Genomic DNA, 8,251 nt, shown 5'->3' with positions numbered 1-8,251 from the left:
TCGGTGGAGTAGTGACGAGGTAAGTCGAAACACTCACTAGACACAAAACTTATGCAAGATATTAACATAAATCTAGCAATGAGAGAACATCAATGTAAGGCTAACAACGAAAAGATTATTAATATAAAACCAACAAAGCAATATTAGAAACACAATTGGCAACAAGAAGTAAACGGTTAATACAACAGCAACATAATCAGAACACAGATAAAATATGAATGAACTCAAATTAGGAAAACAAATAACAATTCAAGTAATCAAATCGTTTCCAACGCATGACTTACAACAAGAATTACCCCGAGGTACCATACCTCATAACCACAAATATTAAGCCACAATTTCGAATCTTACACGCATGGCACCTCGTACCCACATTATCAATCACCTTCGCACAACAAAGTCCATGTGCTACCATATACATTATATCCGTGTCAAATGCCAAATAAAATATTCGAGAGGTTTATTTAAATATAATAAGGCATAATAACAATCTTGAATAAAGTAAGCGTCAAATGAGATAATGAGTTTATTTTAGAAAACAAATAAAGTAAAGTACAATTTATACAGAATAGAGTATCAAATGAGTTTAGTTTAGACATCAATAAGGTAAAGTAAAATAGCATTTTTAAATTAAGAAAAATATCAGATAACTTAACGAATTAAATATAGAATTTGTTAAAATAAGGCGCGATAACAATTTCACGTGTAAAACATCAAATAGGGTAATGAATTTTAATTTGAGAACTCAATTAAAGCAAAATATGATAATCATTTAAAAATAGCAAAGCACCGAATGAGATAACGAGTTCTATCTTAAGAGTCACACAAAATAAATCATGTTAATAATTCTTTTATTTAAAATTGTTATGTTACCAATAACTCAACAGAGTATGAAATAATGACTCCATGCAAGTAAATTCATCTTAAAACTCAATTCACCAAGTAACACGGAGGCACAAGTTGGCACATTAAAGCAATATAGCAAATCACATAGAATGCATGACTCACATAAGAAGTCACAATCGTTCCCGCACAAAAATAACATTAAATAACCAAATACAATAAAAATACAAGTGAGATAATTCAAGGAAAACAATAACCTTTCAAATCAACAAGCATTTCAAATATAGAATGTACAACAAAATCACACCAAGGTACCACGCCTCATATCCACGTTTTATAATTCAAAATCACAACCTTTCCTTATACTGCCGTATGAGCCTTACATTTAGATATTTTTGAAAATATTTTTTCCGAAATAGCTACACGTACTTTAGCCCCCTTATGTTGCCACGTGGCTTCAAGTAATTCCCTTACTAGCAACACGCACATAAATCCCACCTTATACCGCTGCATGCACATTAACCCATATCCTTATGCCTCCGCATGCACATCAATATTACAACACAATAATCAACTCGCACCACACGTGCACATATGCCACAACATTACCAAATCAACAATAACAAAGTTACCACAACACATAGTCGACAGCCCAACCACAATGTGTACAAGAATCTCAATAATAATAAAATAAATGAGAAACAACTCAACAAGGTAAGATATTCCAACAACCAACAATTTCAACCACAACAGTGTTAATAGCTTTCTACAACTACAACTTCAATAACTCAACAATAAAGGTATTTTCATGAAATAGCAACTTCAAATCAAATGCATAACTTAGGCTCGACAAGGAAAGAGATAGCACGAACTAGCAACTACAAATAAATGTATGAGAATAACTCAAAAATGGGTGAAATAGCATGTAATAACAACCATCACGAAATGCATATAAGAGTAACCTCGACAAATGAAAAATAGAACATGTAATAGCAACTTTAGCTAAGGCATGTAAGAATAAACTTAACAACGAAAGAGAGGACAAATAATAACAACTTCAATTACATGTCTATAAGTGACCTAAGAGACTAAACCGGTCAATTGTTCACATATAAGCCCGTGTACACATTCGTCACCTCGTATACACGTCTTTCACATAATTCAAATAGTACAATTAAACCCAAATCCTAAGGGGTAGTTTCTCCTCCCACTAAGTTAGGTAAGATACTTACCTCAAAGAGGCTAAATCAATACTCTAAGAAGCTCTTCCCGTGTGAAATAACATCCAGACGACTCGAATCTAGCCAAAATAACTTAATATCATAAATAAAAGCCATAGGAAATAATTCTGGATATTAAAACTTCGATCTTTAATGAAAACCAAAAATTCAACCTCGCGCCCGCACCTCGGAACCTGACAAAACTTACAAATTCCGGACCCCCATTCCGATACGAGTCCAACCATACCAAAATTATTCAATTTCGACCTATAATCGGCCTTCAAACCGATAGTGAAACCACAATAAAACCCAAACCACCATCAGCTAGTAACCCAGAACTCGAAAATCCACCCGAACCTAAAACTCCATCAACCCAAAAGGCCACACAACCACAAATATTCATGTTGAGCCCTTCAAGTTGCAGTCATACCCAAGATTTTCCTTCACTTCAACCTTTTGAAAAAGAGGGTATCAACCATGCTCCAAAAATTCCCAAGAAAAACATAGTACTACCTTCTGGAGAAAAACCCCCAACAAGTGACATCGAAGCAACAATGAACTGACAATCAAAAAATTCCATCTGCCAAAACAAAGTGCTCAACAATATTGGCAACATCATCAAAAGTGTGGCACATACACAAAACAAGATGATGAGCAAAGTGGAAATAATTGAGAAAAAGGTGGAGCAGACATCATCTCACCATGCAGGACTAATCAAAGACTTGGAGCTAAGATTGGAAAATTTACAATATGAGATTTGTCCGCCAGGAACTTCACTTTTCCAGTTCTTCCAACAACAACAAAAGGAGTCGATTTTAATCAAGGAACAAATTAAACTTTTGAGAAATGACCGCTTTGAGTCACAAAAAACTCCACTTTTCCCTTCAAAATTTACCTTCTACCCCATGTCAGCACAAGCATATTCCCCACCAAAATTGGACTACACATTTTCTACTTTTCCTACTACCTCACAGAATACTATCTCATTCACCCAACTCTTAAAAGAAGAACCTGAATTCGATATTACAAAAATAGTTTGGGAAAGGAAAGATGCTCTTGCAGCCCAGAAACAAACCAAGAAAAGGCGAGATCAAGGCGAAAGTTCAAAAGGGTCCAACCCCAAAAATCTGATGATTTCTAATCAGAAGACTCCAGACCTCTATGTCTCCCAGCCAAGAAACATGTCAGAATGAGACGCCACATGGTCGGAATCTCTAAATTCATCAGACGATGATACAATGGAAGATAGCTCTCAATCAAGCAATGAATCCACAACAAACTCTTCCGAAGAAGTCGATCCCCCAATATTTGTGAGCCAACCACGAGACCCAGAAATATCTGAAGTAGAGGAAGATCAAGAAGATATGACGGATGAACCAATCCCAGAAAAAAGACATGAACCCATGGCATCAAAACCAGTTGGAACTAGCTTCCATATTTTCACCTTAGATGACGTCAAGAGTTTGAAAATGGCCTCAAAGGATCCAAGACTTCTATACTTGGATGGTGACCAAAAATTTGGTTGAACGAGAAAAGTATATCATCCTGTTAGAACTAACTTCGCGGTTCTCAGGAATCCTTAGAGACTGGTGGAACTCAATTAGGATTCAAGAAAAAATACTTTTCTTACTTCACAAGATTTTGCCTTCAACATAAGAATCCTACATGACATTTTTTGCGGAGATACTGGCCAAAGACAAGAGAAAATGCGAAGACAACCCTTCGATATGAAGTGTGTGTCATTCGACAGAAATGAAATTGACAGGCATTTTCAAAAAATGGCAAAAATATACTTTGAAATCGATAGAGACATCAACTTAAAGCAAGCCTTTGTCTCTTCCCTTCCAAAGTTGTTAGCAAGCCGAACCATGACCATCATTGAAGAAAAGTTTCAATCGATAACAATCCCACAAGTCGGCTATATCAGGCAAGCTATTTTCGTCGCATTAGAAGACATTTGTACAAAGCGCTCAGCCCAAAAACAAATTATCCAACACAATCCAGCGCTTGACAAAGCATGCCGCAGATCCGATCTGATCACCGGATCAGGATGTTCCTGCCACACATCTAGGCGGCAGAAAGAATTCAGGAGGTTTTGATGGCCAAGAATTTCAGATGAAAAATCAAGGTCCAAGAGGCGTACAAAATATTTCAGACGAAGAAGACCAGGAAATTTTCACAAGAAAAACAGATGCCTTATTTGCCACAAGATTAGACATTTCGCGAGAAATTGTCCCCAATCGAGAAGATCTGTCAAACTCCTTGAAGAAATTGAAGATTACACTGGCATACATCTTGGAAAAGAAGAGGACCTTGAATCCATATTCTCTGTGGATGATGAACCCATTGAAGAAACTTTATTCTCTCTTGATATATACGAGGATCAAGGCGATGACCACTACCAAATTTCCGAACCTGTGGCCGAAGCTCGAGAGGAGATCAACGCTCTCGTAGTCATCCCTCAAGTAGAATTCAAGGTTTATTCATCCAAATGGGATAAATAAACTCGAGTTATTGCTTTCATTGACACTGGAGCTACTTGTTCACTCATGAATCTTTCTGTTCTACCTGAAGATCAATGGGTGTCGCACTTTAAGGATTTTAACACTGCGTCGAATGGAATCCTGACTACCACCGTCATCACAAAGCATCCGATCACAATTGAGTTCTTTCCAAGATTGAAGTATAGAACCAAGCTGATAGGGTGTGATTTACCAGGAAAAGATCTTATCGTTGGATTCGACATTTTCAGACAACTGAAAGATCAACTCCAGATCAGGGCTAACGGGATAACCTTTAAGAAGCAGTTCAAACCTTATTCTGAGATTCCAAGGATATTCCAAATCACCAACGACGAACAAATCAAAGAGATTGAGCAAAATCTCATTGAGCATTCATGTGCTAAATCCCATAAGGATTTCATGAAGAAAGAAAAAAGTCTGTTATGGAAAAACGAAGAGTTTTTTATCAAGCTCCCTTTCAAGAAGAATGAAAACATCAATCCAACAAAAGCCAGATATTCAGGCATGAATCCAGATCATCTTCATCTTGCAAAGAAAGAATGCAAAGAACTTTTGGAATTTGATCTAATAGAGCCATCAGATTTACAATGGGCATGCAAAGCATTTTATGTCAACAAAAGAGCTGAGCAGACAAGAGGAAAACTCAGGTTAGTCATTAACTATCAGCCACTTAACCATTTCCTCCAAGATGATAAATTTCCCATTCCAAATAAACTCACTCTTTTCTCCCACTTAGCCAAGGCCAAAAGGTGCCTAGAAGACAAACCGAGAAAATCAGTGGAAGATAATTATCCAAGTCCATGCTAATCCCACCATAATCCCACATTATCCACCAAAAAACCCTAAAATATCATCTACCCATGCCAAGACAAAATTCCATATCCTTCCAAACCATCCGAGTCCCACTTTCACATGCTTCCACATGCCTCCACATGCTTAGTCACATGTAGCACCCTATTTTCACATGCTCCCACAAACTTTCACATGCTAAACCATGTATATTTTACCTCTTTCACATGTTTTTAGAAGCTTTTTAGTTTCTTTGCCTAAGGTCCTTCACATGTACAAAGGGACCCACTCGTAGATAGGTTTGCCATGTAAGATAGGTTTATTTTATAATATAAGTTTGTTTCCCCAATTTCTCCAATTCAAATCATTGATCAAACACTAAAATCAAGGTTGGAATCATGAAATAATAACAAATCCGAGTCAAAAGTACTTACCCCAATCCAAGTAGTAAAAATCCCCTCCAAAATTGCCCAAAACCGAGCTCCAAACCTTGTGAGAAAAAGTAACTAAATTCCAAAACAAGAAAAAGAATAAAGCAACAGTCCCAGCTCGAATCAGGTCCTAGATAATCCCAAAACTCATGTTTGATAAGTCCACCATGAGCGTTGCAAGATTATACCCAATATAGCTTCTTGAATCACCAAATTTGGCCTTAAAATGAGGGAGATGTGATGTTTTGAAGTTTTAAAAGCAATCTGAAAATTTCATGGATATAAATGGTATTTTCATAATTACTTACACCAAAACAAATCCAGCAATATGAAAATCTTCGTTTTAGCACCCAAAACTCATTCGGAACCTCCCGAACGAAACCTATATATGCATTTCAATCATTAAATATGCTACGAACCTACTCACGCACTCAAAATACCGAAAAAGGCCATCTTGACCCGATATTGACCATGGTCAAACTTTAAATCTTTAACATAACTAGTTTCTCAACCAATGATCCGAAACACACCCGAGCTCCTCGGAACCCCATCCAATCATACCAACAAGTACAAATACATCATCCAAACTTATCCAAAGTCTCAAAACACTCACGGGAACATCACAACAAAGAATCGAGGCTCAAACCGAATAAAATTTCTCTTAAGTTGTTAAATCTTTATTTTTTCAAAAGAGTGTCCGAATCATAAACACTTTAGATTACTTTTAATATTCACACACAAGTTCAATTCAACTATATATACCTATCCAAAATCTTGGAATACAAATTAGAGTCCAATAACATCAAAGTCAACTCTTGGTCAAACTTATTAACTCTTAAGTTTTTCAAATTGCCAACTTTCGACAAATAGTGTCGAATTCTTCTAGGAACCTCCGAAACCAAATCCGAACATACGTGCATATCCAAAATCATCATACAAACCTATCAGAGCAATCAAAACCCAATTCCGAGTCTGTTTACCCAAAAGTCAAACTTTGGTCAACTCTTCCAACTTAAAGCTTCTAAAACGAGAATCATTCTTCCAAATCAATCCCGAACCGCTCAAAAACCGAAACCAACCATACACGCAAGTCATAATACACAATATGAAGCTACTCACAGTCTCAAATCACTGAATGAACGCTAAAGTTCAAAACGACTGGTTGGTTCGTTATATTCTCCCCCACTTAAACATACGTTTGTCCTCAAACGTGCCAAGAGTCATTCCAAAGCCATCAAATCGCTATATAAACTTGCCATACATATACCCATGAGTGATCCCACATCACCTCAACCTATATAAGTCTGAAAACGTAATCTAACAGAAGATCTTTACCTCAACCTTAGCTCACAACCCTTAGAACCTAATCTCCAATTTCCAAAATTCATTATAATACCCGATTCTCGCATCTATACAATGTATAAGTATGAATCAAGCTGAATCAAGCCGTAGCCATATCCCAAGTATAATCACATGATATTCCACATAACCTAGATACACATAGCAATAGCTCCTGACCACAATAGCTGCTCAAATAGCAAACGTGATACCTGTATCTAACCTCCTATAAATAAAAACCTTGTTCCAAATCTTCGTACACTACCAATGATGAAAGAAACGCGCTGAAACTCATAATCACACATCGCATCAACAAGTCATGGAGCTCTCTTGCCCGGCAAAAACTATAACAAAAAATCTAAGCCGGCTAGTGACATTATCCTTCCAACATACCTTAATCAAGTCAGATAATACTCATTCTAGTTCAAATAAACTCACCCCATCCAGTACAAGCTGCTCTACTAACATGGCACACCGATCCTATTTAGAGCCACATACTATTCAATTCATGCACCAAACAAGAACCAACTCGGATGTACCCAAATGATGGAAAGAGAATCAAATGAGAGAACCGCCCTACGGATCAACGGATACCATCATGAAGCACAATGATATGAACCAACCTCACAAAGGAGAAATCAAACACACAAAATGAGCACAAAGGATCATATCCCAACATAACCCTGCTTCGATGCATGACCCAATACAAACACAGATCCATATGGAATACCTCGAGGCATGAGTCTCACAATAACCATGTGCATTATATTCAACAAACACGTGAGGCGCATGAATAAATGAACGAACCAAAATGATTACACAATAGTCTAAGCCCCACGGTGGGCGCCAAACTGTTTACCCGTAAAACGGTACAGTTGAATTTGTAACGTGGTTTATAGACAAACGAATCGATTTAATCCCAAAATGATAAATAAATTAAATAAAATACAAGACTTAGCGTTGAAATCGAGACAAGACAATGAATAGCTTGATTCCAGAAGCAGGGCTTCTGAATGCTGTAATAGCAATATTAATAAGCAAGAAATGAAATGTTATTGAGCTTTTGAATAGTATATAGCATAAGTTTATTAGAAAATTTGTCCCCTTA

The sequence above is a fragment of the Nicotiana tabacum genome, chromosome 15 (assembly GCF_000715075.1).
Source record: "Nicotiana tabacum cultivar K326 chromosome 15, ASM71507v2, whole genome shotgun sequence".
Lineage (NCBI taxonomy): Eukaryota > Viridiplantae > Streptophyta > Magnoliopsida > Solanales > Solanaceae > Nicotiana > Nicotiana tabacum.
This window is presented reverse-complemented; position numbering follows the sequence as displayed.